Raw genomic sequence first — 16538 nt, 5'->3', positions numbered from 1 at the left:
AAATTATTTAACTTGTGCCTAGTTATTACAACACATGTAAAATCACCCATTGTTTGAAAACTCTGATATCTTAGGCAAGGCAGTTTAAAATTTTGGAATCCTTCATAATTGCATTTCCTGGCTTTTGTTGATTTAAACTAAATCCAGCCTTAACATACAAAAGCCTACATTAAAATGTTATCAGATTTAAATAAGCATTTCACTTTTATTCTGCCAGTCATTTAGTAAGACATCGGTGTAATAAGGATTTGAGACTGGTCCACTTAATTTTTCCTCGCCTGTGAATAAACATTGTTTTCATGAGACTTAATTTTTAAGAAGCAACAAACTACATGCAGATCATCTTTAGCAATAATAATTAAAACTAATTGATATTTAAATATCTGTTCTTTGACCCAAAAACATATGTCTAGATGTGGATGGGGGGATTACTTCATCTTGATATTTTTTTTTTTTTTTTTTTTTTTTACAAAAAGTTTGGTAGAAGTGCCTCCAAATCAATAAATTAAAACTGCATTTGAGATTTTCTATAATCAGAGTTCACTTACTTAACTGTTCACTGTACTGCACTAATAATATTTTTTTAATCTGCCTTGTTTTGAATTGGCTATCTTGTCAAGTGTTCAGATAATAATTTGAAGGGGAAGCAGTATGTTCAGAGATGTGGTTGCTGATTGACTGGTCTATTTAATGTCTGAGTAATCCTCTATTACCAAACATGCTAATTTCTGAGCTTATTTGAAATAATAGTTGGGTATTCACTGCAAGCATTTTCTGAAGTGAAAAATCTGAATAACTTACATATTCTCTGGGGGGAACCCCAGTCTGGTGTATTTTTCTAATGTTTTTATGGCAATATTTAATGAGAAAATTATTTCCCAACTAAAGTATTGTAGGAGGGGAATGTCTTATTCTGTCAGGTACACTATTTTTAAAAAATAAGAAACTCAGCTTTTCTGTGAAATGCAATTGAACATTTAGTCATATGTAAAAATAATTACACCATTGCATTAATGCTTTAACCTTTGAGTTTGCCCTTATTTCTTTATGGTAGTAAATGCTTTGTTTTAAAATCTTCAAAACAAAGTCTTATTACTTCAGCCTGCCACTCGCACCAACCCCCCTTTTGTATTAAAGATGGTTTTGCTTAGGGGGAAACGACTGGGTCTAAATAGTGACAATTAACATTAATTTAAAGAGATTTTCTGTGAAAATGGTGTTATAATCAGCATTTTATGGTCTTTGCAGCTTTATTTAATTGGCTTTATTTTCTATTTTAAAAAATGCATAGAGCTTGCATTTAATACTTCATAATATATCTAAAATGGGTTAAATTATCCCCTATGTGGGGGAAATTTGCAGTAGGACTGGGAAATCCTAGGTTATGACTTGGAACTTGTGCTGGTAACCTCCTGGGGCAAAGTTGACCCTTGGTAGATTGGGCTGGGGGTGTGATCTCCAGGCTGTTAGCACAGAGAGAGTAGCACAGCACTCCCAAGCACCCATAAATGTAAGCTACCCAAAACATCTGCCAGGAGTGGGGGATTAGAAGGAGGCCTGCTGTCCCTCATGGCACCATTTCTTCCTGATAGGAAGCCTCACCTGTAATTGGCTCAAAACACACATGTAGAGAATTCACATCGTAAAAGAGGATTCTTTGCAACATAATGTTTACCCTGTTAGCATTATCTTGTACAGGCAAAACCCTGGTGAACAGAAAGGTTCTCTTTTTCATGCCTCCAAACATGCAGAGGGTCTTCTGCTGGCTTCCAAGAAGGGAGAATGATGCTTCTCCACCATCTCCTATTTTTCACCGGTATCTGTGCAGATCCTTTCCATGAGCCCACCCTCACAGATGTTTTGGCCCAAAGGTGGGAAGAATATTAATTAGGAGACATCATCTTGGGTCACACAGCTGCTTTTTAAACAAAGGGCCACTTTCTGATCTTCATTATGTATGCATATATCTCAATTTAATGTGGATTGTATGCAAGGATTATTAAATATATGTTGTCCCTACTTCAATTAGTAAAACTGTAGATTTGATTAAAAAATGGAATTTAAATCTTTGCTCACTTCAGTAGTGCATACAAATATAATTTGAAATATGACCACAGGGAAATGCCTATTCTTTCTCAATATCGTAGTAAGGTTTAAAATCTGGGTCTTAGTTTGCAAGAGTGCTTGTTTTGCATCTAGTTTATAAATTGGAGAATTTGAACTATCAGTCAGAAAATAATTTCTTCTAGAGCATTAGGTTCTGAAAGATAGTTCTGTATGTCTTTAAAGCAGTAACTTTCCCTAGATTTGTAATTAAGGTCTTGATGTCAACTATAACCTTGCAGTCATAGTGACTTGGCTATCAGTACTTTATATCTATATCTAAAATTGATACCTTTGCTAACTCGCCATAAGAAATGTATACCAATGTTAAATACTTGATTTAACAAGTACAAGAACCGTCAAAAAAAATATTTTCCTTGAAAAAATTCCTGTTTAGAAAATGGATTCATCCTTTGTATTTTTCATGTGTAGAATTCAGTTTGTCCATCCCACTGAGGTTTCTGTGAAGAAAATGTGACAACTCAACATTATGAATATTTTTCATGTCTAAACTTTTAGACTGCAAAATAACTTCGCTTTAACCTATGTGGGTGACCCATTTTCTGTTCTGTAAGAAACTGTATCAAACTAGTCATTAAAGCCTTGATTCAGCATACCCTCCCTATTTAGCAAAACACTTCAGCACATGTTTGAGTGCTTTGCTGAATAGAGATGGAGTTAAGAAAGTTCTTATGCTTTGTTAAATTGGAGTTCACCCACCATGATAAACATAACGTGTTCTCAATGTGCTTTTTTGGTTTTGTTTTGTTTTTGTCCCTGCACTCTGCACAATACCCTTCAAATAGCTTCATAAAGACACAGATTTTGAGATGGCAAGGTGCCACCACAGAGAGACTTAAATTTAATGTTTTTTTTAATTTTATTTTTATTTTTTTTTAATTAAATTTTGAGGAAAACAGAGCATGAGGAGAATAAGCATATTTTGAATGAGCAGAAATCCATCAGTAGCCTAGAATCAACTGTTTGCCTCATTCTAACTTATTTCAAGTAGTTACACTTAGTAGGAGACTCCTTGCAAAATATCAAATTATGTCAATTAGCAGGTACGGTCAAATAGCTATAAAAATCAAGGATAACACATCATAAGATGTATTTTGTATATATTCATAATGATAATTTACCACAAAAATAAGGTAGTACTAATGTGCTTGAAAATGTAACTACATCAATTATGTAAAAATGAAGTTATAGTAACATGAGCCTTCACTACTGTTGTTTGATATTAAATCTTTGAGAAATGGAGAGAGACCACTAGTTTACTTTTTGTATGTACGTTCTACTATTTTACTACATAATCAGCTGTTCCATAATTTGCTTAGAGGATAGTGTAGTTTCTGTTGTAGTTATAATGTTCATTATAGAATATCCTTACATGCTTTACAGTTCTTTTAAATACTTTCATTTATGCATTCTGTATGTAGTTTAATAAATATCTCTAAAATATTCCCTTTTAAGTACCATTTAAGTACCATTTTATTTAAAGGTCATCTGTAAATGTAATAATTCTTCTAAAAATCAAATCATTTGATATGTTGTTATGGTAAAATTTATGTCTGTCTTCTGCAACAGTGCTGAAGCCTTCAGAATAGAGATTGAATTGTCGCTTAGAATAAAATCCACAACATCTAACCTTCATGAACCTGCAAAAAAAGAAAACAAAAATTTTGACTTGTTAATGTGCAAAACTGTCCCGGTTACATTTTTTTTCCTTTGGCATTTTGCCCCTTCTAAAGTGGTTAGGTTTTCTGCTTCCAGGTGTCATCTCTCATATCATATAATGTCCATACTGGTCTGATTTATTTTCCATCAGTGTCGACTGATAGGTTAGGCCCCAATCTTGCAGACACATGCAAACTTAACTTTAAGCATGTGAGTATTCCCACTGAAGCCAGTTAGACTATTCATATGCTTAAAGTTAAGCATGTGGTTAAGTGTTTGCAGTATCAGATCCATTTTGTTTGTTTGTCCTTTTACAGATAGGCAGGCAAGAAGCCTAGAATGGAAAGAACAAGCATTTTCATACCACCTGGTTCAGATTGACTCCTCCCCTTCCTTTTGCTACCAATTTGATTCCTACCTCTGAATCAAGCAGTCAGATGTAGAAAGTTCGATCAAAAGTTCTTAAACTTATTTTTAGGGTTTTATTTGTTGTATATTTTCTTAGGAAATATTTAAGATCTAAGAACACAGAACAAAACTAGGAAAACAAGTGTGCAATAATACTCTGCAGATGCAGGGTACAGGATTGTTCTGTCTGTGAACAGGTGGCTTCATGTGGCACACAGGAGGAGAGATTCTCTTGGCAGTGTCTTCCCAGCCTCTGACAAAAAAGATGACACCTCTGACTCAGAATTAGAAGGGGAAATCTGCCAGTTAGCATACGGTCCTTAATTTATGGATGTTCCTTAACGTGTGGATTACTCTTCACCACAAAGGATCTGGTATATCCATGCCAGTAATTCTTGGAAGATAGTGAAGAACAGTCATCTCCTTCTGAAAGAATTTGGGGTGCTTTACAATTTATTATTCATATTACAAGAAAGGCCCATATAATATAAAATTCTTACCACTTCATATAAATCTAGGAAGAAAGGACAATTTGAATTGTCTTAAATACTGAATCTAAACTTTAAAACAGGGAGCAGCTTTCTAAACAATTTGATGCAGAATAGGCTCAAAATCTATTTCCATTTGAAAGCACTAGAAATCTGTTTTGAAAGCTTTGGAGATGTACAGTGCATTTAAGAGTTACACTGTTGTAAGATAAGTTCTGTAATTTTATCTAACATCTGAATCTTAGTTTTAGGGCCTTTAAGTTAAGTTCATCATTTCAGTCCTATCCTGTTAGGTAACTTAAAAAGGCAGAATACATTTATTTCTGGAATTTTGTTTTTGAACATTGTTTACTAAATAATGACATTTTGAATTGTTAAAGTAAATTGCAAATATTTGGTTTAGCGCTACAATTCCCTTGAGGTAGATAAGTGCTAGCCTCGTCTTTCATATGTGAAAAAGTGATTGCTCCCCTCCCCCCCCCACCCTTCTGGAGTAAGAAAGATAATCCAGAATTTAATGATGACTCCAAAAATGACTCTGTATCCTCAGGGGAAAATGCCTCCAAAGGAGAAGACTGCCATTTACTTAAATTAATGAGTCTCATGTACTGTTAAATACTTTTATTTTTAAAAAAAAATCAGCTGTTAGTTGTCAAGAAGATTCATGACCATTCTGATGTTCAGGATTGTGGATATTTACTAGACATGTTTTGCAGAGCTGGGAATAGAATTTGGATCCTCCTGACATCTAGTCCTGTGCTTTAGCTATTAGATCATACTTCCTTTCCTTAATTTTTTTGGTATTCAGATTAATTGTTGGAGATTTTACTTATAGTACTGAATATTGAGCCTAATGCAGAGCAGCAGAATTCACTTAGCATTCTTGAGCTGTTTGCAGAGTAGAAGGAGTGATGAAGTTCCTTTAATTTGGTAAATCTTCTAAGAAAATTGTGGACTTTACCTGGATGACGCTAGCTTCAAAAGTGATCTTCACTAATTACAGTAGCAATCAATACTGCCTGCCTCCGAATACACAGGAGTAATGGGTAACTGCTCCGAGAACTGAGCGTATGGCTATTTCTTGAACAAAATGCTCATATGTACACATTTTAGAAAGTAATCTTTCCCACACACATTCAACTGCAAAATAAAAGGGTCTGGAATCAGAAGTAGTTCAGATAGGGTTATTTCTGTATCTCCACAGCCAACATTGAATGGATTACAGAAATCCAAAATGGATTAAGAGTCTGCCTCCCATGGAACATCTGAAACTTCTCTCCAAGTGTCAAATTAAGGGCACTATAATAATGCAGTAATATTATGTCAAAGTGACAGCAAATATTAGGGGTTCCTCTGCTCTTGACTAGCGGGCTTCCTTGTCTGTGCACTGGATCAGTGATCCTTTAGATACAAATAACGGATGACCTTTCCCTTCAAGCCTTTTGGCCTCCTGAACGCTTATGAAAATTGTGACAGTAGTGACATCAGGTCATAGAAGAAAAGATAGCACATTATCTCTGTTCTGGATGGCTGGCACATAAAGACTATCTTCTTTCGGGACACACAAAGAGAAATACGTAGGGTAAAAACATTGTTCCAGGGGCTGGGAGTTAACAAGAGGCCAACCAGTCCTTTTGTGCTTTCTGGTTCTCGCTTCATGGCATTTTCTCTCATTCTAGAATCGTTGGAAGACACACCCAGCTGTGAGGACCAAGTTTGGTGGGGTTCATTGTTCTGTGCTAAGGTCCAATTTTTGGCTTTTTACCCAATTGTATATCAGACCTATGCAGCAGTAGACTACAAAATGACAATTTGAAGAGGCTTATGCTTCCATACAGTACAAGCTTGTATCTAATATAGTGGTTGAAAAAGTAGCATACCCTGAAAGATTACTTGCTGCATGATTTTGACTTGATTCAAACAACATACCAATCTGACTAGGTGGAGTGCTTGCAAATCAGTGGAAATGGCCAAGAACAAAGCAAATTAGAAGGGCAGTCTGATTAATCTTGGTTATCTTACTTCCCAGCTTCCAGGCAGTGCTGTGGTGTATGCATTTAGTACCACGGGGCCTACAAAGCAGGGTGTTACACAAGCTATGAGTTTTTCATTGGGACAAAAAGCCTTCACTCTGGGTTTTGCATATCACGGATAGGGAGTGCAAAGGCATATTGACAGAACACAGAGTCATTCCACATGGGTAGAAGGAACCTCAGCGAATAATACTTTGAATAATAAACTGTTTCCAAGGACTATGCGCAAGCTTGCAATCTTTGGACAAAAAAGCCAATACTCTGGATGTTTTCTTGATATTATCATTTGATCTGGTGTATATTACCTGACATTTGGTGGGTGGGAGAGGCAAACAAACCTCCAGAATCTGCAGTTTGACTTAAGCAGTTATGGTTTTCAGATATGAAGTAAATTAGAGGCTTACACCCAACCCTGCTCTCTTTATTGTCTGGTCCACATATAAGAATATACTAAAAGACTTGTGGATGTCCAGCAATGTACTATCTAAGTTACTAGCTTCTAAAGAGAAACCACAGGATTTGGAACATATCAATTACTGTAGGTGAAAGTATCAAACAAGTCTTCTCTACTATGCATTCTTGATTTTTTTTTTTTTGTACAAAGAATTTGACCCAGAGCAGGATGTTGTTCCCATCTCATACCAGACTTAAATTGTAGCCCTTAGGGTGTTTTACAGTCAATATGGATGGGACCCTTCAGGTTCATCTCATCTGGAAAAAAAAACAAAACTAAAAGTTCGATCTGTGGTTCTTCCCTGGAACAGAGAATAAAGTGCATCTGCTTAGATTCCTCCTACTCCTTTCTGTGAACTGAAAAAGAGGTAGAGTGTATGTTGAATTCTTGCCCTAGCAAACTTGATTGATTTTTTTTTTTTTTACTACTACAAGTATAAGAAAAAGTCACAATGTGAACATTGTAGAACAGTTCAGAAGGGATAAATTATAATTAAATTTATAATTAATAGAGATATTCCATCTCCTAGAACTGGAAGGGACCTTGAAAGGTCATCAAGTCCAGCCCCCTGCCTTCACTAGCAGGACTAAGTACTGATTTTGCCCCAGATCCCCAAGTGTCCCCCCTCAAGGATTGAACTCACAACCCTGGGTTTAGCAGGCCAATGCTCAAACCACTGAGCTATCCCTCCCCTCCATGTTAAAGTAATTATTTACTGTATTTAATTTTTATATGCCTGGTTTTAAATTGACAAAGTGAATGAGGTAATATCTTTTATTGGACCACTTCTGTTGGTGAGAGAGAGACAACCTTTCGAGCTTACGCAGAGAAGAGTTCTTCCATTGACCTAGCTGTTGCCTCTATGAGAGTTGGACTTACTACAGTGGCACTGCTGTAGTTCTGTAGCATTTCTAGAGTGGACATACCCCATCATTTTAACTTCTACTGGCTTGCCCCCCTAAATTGGAAAACAAACCACCTCTTTAAATGAGTGGCTTCAAGGGCATCTCTGGCAACATGATTTTATTAGTCCTACTTCCAAAGGATGGGGTTGGCAGCGGTATGGGCCTTTGTGTGGATACCCCTGACTTCCAGCAGATCTCAGAGACTTGAAGATTCTGGGGCCTAAGCTTTTGGGTGGTTCTTGCGGGGTGCGATGCACTCTTCTACCTCAACTCTCCCCACCCAAAAAAAAAAAAAAATTCCAAGGAAACATAAGTAGAAAAATGGAAGCTTCCTGTCCCTTCACAGTTGATGATGTCGCCGCCCTATGTTGGAAAGATTTTTAACTTACCAGTTCTCAGCCTAAAAATTGCTTTTAGAAAACATCATATAGAAAGGTTCTGCCAAGACTTTGTTATGAAGAGTGTAGTGTGACTTTAGAGTTGAGTAAATACCTAACATAGTAAAAACCTTCAAAAGTCTAAGAACAAGGCAATTCAACTGAATTTGGCCAGTACGTGATCATTAGTAAGAAATGTGTTTTTAAAGGAATTAAATGTTGGCAGTATTTAGCTATTTTGTGTTTCTTTTGATCTTTTAAATAAATTGGTAGCCAATGGGCATGAGTTTATTTGGTTTAGTGGAGAACCCCTTTGCCACCTTTGGCAAGGTAGGTTTAAGTAAATTTATTTTATGAGTGGTCCATTCCCTGATCTCCATCAACACTGTAACTCCTGGGGTGAAGGCTTTCTATTTCCCCTCCCTTCCCTTCCTCAGTGTATGATTAGCCCAATCTCTTCAGGTAGAAATTTACTGCCATGGCACAGTATTGCAGTTAGGTGCATTTTTGGTTTTATTTTCAGAGAGACTATGTAGTCAGACCTCCTGTATAATCCAGCATTTGTCGCTGTAACAGGATAACTGAGTAGATGCACCATTGATCTTCGTCAGGGTGACAAGTTCTAAGACACCATTCGTAAACACCAGAAAATAATGGAAACTGATTCTAAGGCCTGTCACTATCTACCATTAGGAGGGTTTTGCTGGTTTATACCAGGTAAACTGGCAAAACCTTCCTAGTAAAGATGCAGTTATATCTTTATACTTGTGCCAGCTTTCTGATCAGTATAAGCACTTTTATACAGATGTGTGCCTATACTAGAGCTTTTACCAGTATAGCCACGTTGGCTAAAAAAAAAAAAAAAACAGTCCTAACTAACATAGCTATGCCAGCAAAGCTTTGTAGTGTAGACCTGCTCTGATGCTCCTAGGAGGCAAGTGGGTAAGGGAAAATGACACTGACACAAATATTTTCTGTAAAAAAAATTGTCTGCACTACGTCACCTTTGCCAGTGATTCTGTGCCGTGTAAGGCATTGTGTTCTTGTTTTTTTCCTCCCAACGCTCAATTTGAAGTCCTGGACCATTCCATCTCAAACTACCGAAGGCCAGGTCTACATCAGAAACTTTCACTAGTATAGTAACATCAATTAGGCGTGTGTGTTTTTTTTTTACACGTCTATACCAGCAAAAGCCCTAGTATAGCCGTAACAAGTGCTATTGCCAGTATAACTTAGGCTAGGTCTACACTGGGGGAGGGGATCGATTTAAGATACGCAAATTCAGCTACGCGAATAGCGTAGCTGAATTTGACGTATCCAAGCCGACTTACCCCGCTGTGAGGACAGCGGCAAATCGACCGCCGCGGCTCCCCTGTCAACGGCACTTACTCCTACCTGCGCTGGTGGAGTACGCACGTCGATTCGGGGATCGATTGTTGCGTCCCGACAAGACGCGATAATTCAATCCCCGAGAGATCGATTTCTACCCACTGATCCAGGCGGGTAGTGAAGACAGGCCCTTATTTTATTTGGGAAACCGGTATTAATATACCAGTGAAAATACTTTTGCCAGTATAAGCCGTGTCTAGAGACTCTAGAGTAGGAGAGTTTTTTCTACACCTTGTCTAGTGTAGAGTAGGCCTGAGTGAGAGCCAGCACTCTTATTAACTCTCGTGGGTTTTTCCTAAAGGGGTTGGGGTGCTTAAACTATCCCCCTGCCCAAGAGTATCTCTTGTAAATGCTAAGGTGCTAGCCCTTTTGAGATATGACCTACAGTTTCTTGCTCACCTCTTGAAACTGACAGTTCTACTTAACCTAGATTTTAACTTCTAGTATTGTTAAAGGTGACCCTGAAATTATAGCAATATCAAAAAGATTTCCATTCAAAGGAAAGAAGAAACATGTTTCGGGGATTTTTAAAATTTTCTTTTAATGTCAAGATGAACTGAAGTTTGCACATTAGAGACATCAAACTTAACTTCTAATCAGAAGAGAACGATCCACAGCATTTAATTAGTTTGACAAGGATCTGAAATTTGGACCATAAAGTTACTGTGTGCTAACTTGACAGGAACAAAAGTCTAAAGCTGACTTTAATTGTAAATGGAATATTGGTCCACTACTAAAAGTAGATGTTAATGAAGGATTTGTAATGTATTAAAATAGCTAATGTCAATACTGTAAAATTAATGTTAAAGTTAAACAAGAAAATGTGGGGTTTGACTTACAGCTTACGCTTTCACTCCTTTGACGTTTTGTAGACACCTTGGGCTAACGTAGCAGCACATAATGGTTTGTGGGTTTTGAAAAGGTGCAGGCCATATTGTGCTGCCTCAAAAATACAAGGATTTCATCCTCCTGAAGAGAAATGTCACTTATGAATTAACATGATCCTGATGTCAGCAGTACATTAGCAGCACGTAAATATTGGCGTTAACTCTGTAAATATCTCCAGTATTAACTGTGCTGCTGAAGTAAAGTTGGCTATTCTCTGCAAATGATCCTAAGGAAGTACTTTGATGTCATCTGACTTATCTTCTGAGTGTGTTAATTCATGTTGTAAAAAAAAAAAGAACTTATTGTTTTTGTTCTATATTTTGATCAGTTCAGTACAGATTTTTAGAACCACATAGAATCTGGCTGTAAATCTAGAACATTTCCTTGAACACTGAATTTATTATAGGAACCGTCTCAGACTACAGCCTTCTTCATAAACATTTATGAACATTTTGTCCACATGATTATTGTACAAACTTAAATTAGTTTAAATCTCTGCATGACTTTAATAAAGCTAATGAGATTTGAATTGTTTTGTTTTACTTTCACAGCACTTCCTATACCGTTACAAATTTAAAATATATTTTGTCAATTGTTCTGCAAGTTCATCAGCTACAGCTAGAATGACTTCAGAAACTCTTTTGAACAAAAGTGGCAGTGAAAAGTTAATTATTCTAAAATTATTTCTTGCATTATAGTAGCTATAAATATGTAAAAAAATAGTTTTAAAAGTATATTCTCTACAGTGATTGCAAGATAACTAAGTTTCTCATCTACTAAAATCTTTCTTCTTCAGAGGAGTATTGCATTGAGACAACTGAATCTGCCACAGTAAGGATGGAAATTGCATGGGTTTCTTTCCTTTTCTTACATGCAGTGTTTAACTGTGTGGTGAGTCAAATGTAGACTTTATTGGTTATGTAAATGTGTCACTAATTTTAGATACAGTCAAGATCTTAAAGTGTTTCCTTTAAGATCTTTTCTTCACTATCATGACTCAGTATCACTTGCTAGATCTAATTGTATTAGCCCTATTACATTTTACCATTATAAATCATACTTGTCCTCAAACCATATTGGCTTACATTTTAACTTATCTCCACTGGAGATTTGCCCTGATTCAGGCCTCAGTGGCCAGCCACCAGTGGCTAAACAGATGGAAACCTCTAATGTAGATGGGCAAAGCTGTTATGCTATAATTTTTTTCACCGCATACAATTTCAAAGTAGGGTCTGCTGTACTGGTACAAATCACAACTTTGCTTGTCTATAGTATGGGCTTGCACTGGTGGACCTTACTACAGTGGCTGTTCACCTATGACTGAAATTTTCAGTTTAGGTGACAGTGGACAGTCTTAGGGAATTATCTTTCACTATCAGGAAATGCTCAGAATGGGTTGCCTATTAAACACTTCAGTGTAAGTTGTTACTATATCAAGTTTACAGGAAGAAAAGAAATGGTTAGCTAATTGGTGTAACCCTGAGGTAGTCAACCCCATTTGAAACTAACTCAAAAAAATTCACTCTAGCCAAACCTTTGAGTGTCGAGGTGTCTGTCTTGTGTCCCATCTGAGGACATTTTGCCAAAGTGAGGTTCACTATCTGGTGTATGTTAGGTACCTGATTTAGAACTAGACAGTTTTCCTATTGGGGCTTCTTCTATCAGCAATGTGCTGTGACATTTACCATAGGAGACTTTACACATGCATTCCAACAGTCAGAGAGAATCAACTTTTATATGAATCCCTGCCAAAGAAGGTCACTCTCTAGCAAGAGACTTGTCTTCTTGAGACTCTCCTTTCTGCAAAAGTCACGATATAGCTAATATACTGCAGCCCAGGCTGTCAAGATGGTTGATTTTGTAGGCCCAGTGCTTTATATTTCTGGCCTCTGCTGCTAAGACCATTATGAGAGCTGATGTGAACCTACAAAGCTGGTCACAGGTATTGTATGTGGCAGCTTCTCTAAGTGCATTTGCATGGCTTTGACATCCAAACTGGAGAATTTAAAGAGATTGTACTAGTGAGCTGAAGCTGGATGGAAATCTAGGGAGACCAGTATCTAACTGGGAGGAAACAAACTGTGCACATACCATTCTCTTTCTGCTGAACCAAGAAACTATCAGAAAAACACCTGCCAGTTTGCAGTGTTTTTTACCCTAGTCTTCATCCTCTGCATAATTATAGGCTCTGTAATAGAAATGTCACTGACACTTCCCTTTATAATCAGTTGCTTATAACTTTGCTAAACTTTAACCATTTGGGTTGCAATTTTCCACTCACGGTCTCTGCCATATGTGGATTTTATCTTTCCCTCCCAGCTGTTTCAGAGAACACTAGGGAAAAATACATTGTTTGGCCTATGTTAAAAAAAAATGCTAGCAACCTTTTCCTTGAAAAAAATCTCTAGTGCCCTGTGCTTTGGAGCAAGGACTCCAAATTTGGGTGTGCGATGGTCTTTGTGTCTGGGATGTGTCTGTGAAAAATCCACCCAAGTCCGGGCAAGTTATAAGTCTGTGAAAAATTGCACTTTGCACATGCTTAAGTAAACTTCTTAGATTTTTAGCAGCTAACTTCCCCACAGATTTTGTGTGCACTGGGCATGCTCTGGCCCATAGCTGAGCAGGTCTTTCTGTGAAAGTTTAGCTCTCGAGCAGCTGAAATGAGAGTAGGGAGCCTGTCACTGCTGTGCTTTCAAAGACAACCCCCTTGCTGGGCCGAGGCAAGTTAGAGGAAGAAGCTGCCTGATTCAAATGCAGAGGGGACAAGAGCCGACCCTAGAGGGGGAGTAGATGGGAACATGGGTGTGTGGGTAACAGACTGGGACAAGGGAGAGAAATAGTGGAGGGACTGAGACACAGCAGCTGGGATTGGGTGGGAAAGGAGCTAGGGGGAGGAATGGGGATGGGAGGAGGGATTTTGAAAAGGTCAGACTAGGACAGGGGTGGGCAAACTATGGCCCGTGGGCCGGATCTGAAGCCCACTGCCTTCCCCTCCCCCAGGGGCCGCAGGGATGTGGTGCCGGCTACTTCCCGGAGTGGTGCGGGGCCAGGGCAGGCAGGGATCTTGCCCTGGCTTTGATGCGCGTCACTGCCACTCCAGAGCCCGTACCCCAAACCCCCCCTGCCGCCATGAGCCCCCTTGTACACCCTGCACCCCTCCTGCACCCCAACCCCTTGCCCTGAACCCCTTCCTGCACACTGCACCCCTCCCACACCCCAACTGTCTGCCCCAGCCCCTACATTCATAGCCCTGCATGCAATTTCCCCACCCAGATGTAGACCTCGGGCCAAAAAGTTTGCCCACCCTGCACTAGGATTTGCTGAGCAAAGATACTGGAACAGCATGGAGAGTGGCTCCTTGCCCCAGCCACAGGAGTAAAGAAGATCCAGGACAGGGACAGATTGGAGGGGATGGGCAGAAGGAGGCAGACTGTGGGGATGGCAGAAGAGTCTGTGCCTACTAGAGAACACTCCCCTCCAGAGCTTGGAATGGAACCCAAGACTCTTGGAATCTCATCAGTTCTCTGCTGTAAGCAAATATCTGTGTAACCCACTTGCAAAGTAGCCCATTCACTCCTTGTGCGGATCCACATAGAAGATGACAAACTACTATTGCTGTCAGTTACTCCATTAGCTCAAGTGGCGGAGGGTCTTTGCATTGAAGCTAAAGTTTCCAACTCTGCTGATGGCCTGCCTGGATGTCCATATGATGTCACCTGATGGAATTTCTATTTTTTAAAAAACCTAATGTTCCATGTGTAATTTCCTATGTTAAAAGAACCTAATTAAAGTTAGTCAAGCACTCAAAAATTGGGAAATGCCAGAGTTAATTGTGCCTATGCCCATTTGTTGCAGAAGTTGAGGTGTGTAATATTTGTAGTACTAGAACAGACAGAGCTAGGCTTGCCCATAACTAAAGCTCTCTTCCCGCTCTCTCTCCCCCTCCCCCCAATTATAGGGGAAGGAACCACTAAGTCCAGGCTACAATTGATTGCTGGGAACAGCAAAGGAGAAAAGAGGAACAGGAGTGAGGTTAAAGATTGAAAATCCAGGGAAACAGCGCAGAGAATCCCAGAGAGCACCCACTGCTTCTCAAAGGCATCCAAGGAAACAATGGACACTGCCCAGAGGAACTCCGCCTGGAGATGTGAGCAGACAAAGGACAATAAAAAGGCCCCACAATAGCAGAGCATCCCCCACCCCATCCAGCTTCCTCCTCTTGGAGTGATAGATGGCCATCTGGGCTAGTGTCCAGAAGATGTTGACAAGGAGGTCCCATGACTTTGTGGAGCCATGGATTACGTGTACAAAAGTCAGGAGGTGTGGGGGAAAGTGGCAGCCAGAACCTCAGGAGGAGGTTCTGGATGATCCACAAGAGGGGCTGCAACCTGATGCACTCTACATAGATCTCAAGGGTTGCTGTAAAAGGAACCTGTATCAGAAGAGTTTGTGAACCATGCCAGTACATGCCTGTGCTCACAACTCCATGTAGGAGTTGCTAATTAATATCTCTGGTGGGCCATGGAACTACAATGGAGTACAGACAGGCCCACCAGGGTTCCTCATCCTCCGCAGGTGACAATAGGTTCCTTCACTTGGTGTTGGATGGGACGCAAGGGTGACGAAGTGAATGGTACGAAGCATGAGCGCTTACAGATATTCTCTTGGCACAGCTTGGAGGCAGACCAGCTGGATGTTATTCAGCTGACTTAGGTGACATGTTGGGGGCAGCCGGGGAGGCTCGTAGAGCAGGGGCCCGATAATGAGTTCTGGAGGCCAAGAGATGAGGGAGTGGACACAAAGCACACTCATGCAGGCCGCACTCAAGGAAAGTCAGAATCAGGAGCCAAGGCTGCCCTCACTTCCCAGAGCACACAACAGTGGAGATGCAGGGTGGGCAGCCCCATGCACTGGCCGAGCACCACAGGGTCCACCCAATGTCTCAGATCAATTCTGGTGGCACCAGCCAGGGCTATCCTCCAGAACACCAAGGGTGACACCACCACCTGAACATAGAGATGGGAGCGGTTTGTAGCAGGAGTTCTGTGGCACACTGTGGAACTTTTAGTGCATGGTGGCCAGTTATTGTGTAGCAGGCTAGTGTGCTGTAGATTTACATCCCATCTTACTGTGCACGGCCAATGTAGACATGCCCTTGCTCCCTGTGTGATTCATGTCCTGGGTGTGGAACACAGCATGGCAGTTACCTGACTTAGAGGTATAGGGAAGGCCCTGCATTAACTTGATTAGCTGTTTGCTAATTTGAGGAGTCCCCAGTGAAAATGCTGATCAAAACCCCCACACAACAATTGAATGGGTTTTTTGGTCCCATCCCACACTCCAGCTTATATCCTATGTTGCCATTTACTCATTCTTTATTATGTAGTTATCACATAAAACTTTGTAAGATCTGTGTTTTGCATAAATTAGTTAAATATATTGTAAAACAATATGCCAGAGAGAAGCTCAAACATGAACATTGCCTTTATGTTGTAAAAAGTTTTACACTGTGTGGCAGGTGTTCTTCATACCGTAATGTTCTACAAATAGAACTGCATGACAAATGGAATGGGCAAGTTAAACTGAAATGTTGCTATTTATTTCTTATGTATAACATTGTTACAATAATGTTTTTAAAAGTGCAAGATGAATTCCATACATGTGTTCAGGGCTTTTCAGACTGCTGTGTATAATTTCATGGGAACCAAGTGTTTCCTCTTTTTATACTCCCTTATAATGGCTGCACTATATATTTGAGTTTTTACAATACTTTCTTCACTGCCAGATAGTTTGGGGTTCAAAAATAAAATCAC

General features: G+C 39.4%; 1 long non-coding RNA gene across 7 annotated transcripts in view; it reads left to right on the top strand.

Moving 5' to 3' along the window:
* LOC117870988 overlaps positions 1-15468 on the top strand; it is an 82176-nt gene extending 66708 nt beyond the window's left edge. For 5 of the 7 annotated variants that reach the window (XR_004644105.1, XR_004644106.1, XR_004644107.1 and 2 more), the window contains 2 exons: positions 11522-11616; positions 14684-15468. This is a non-coding gene — a long non-coding RNA (uncharacterized LOC117870988). The remainder of the gene's footprint in view (positions 1-11521; positions 11617-14683) is intronic. The other 2 variants (XR_004644109.1, XR_004644104.1) reach the window with 1 other exon arrangement.
* Positions 15469-16538: the final 1070 nt, after the last annotated feature.

Source organism: Trachemys scripta, chromosome 1 (genome assembly GCF_013100865.1).
Source record: "Trachemys scripta elegans isolate TJP31775 chromosome 1, CAS_Tse_1.0, whole genome shotgun sequence".
Lineage (NCBI taxonomy): Eukaryota > Metazoa > Chordata > Testudines > Emydidae > Trachemys > Trachemys scripta.
This window is presented reverse-complemented; position numbering and strand designations above follow the sequence as displayed.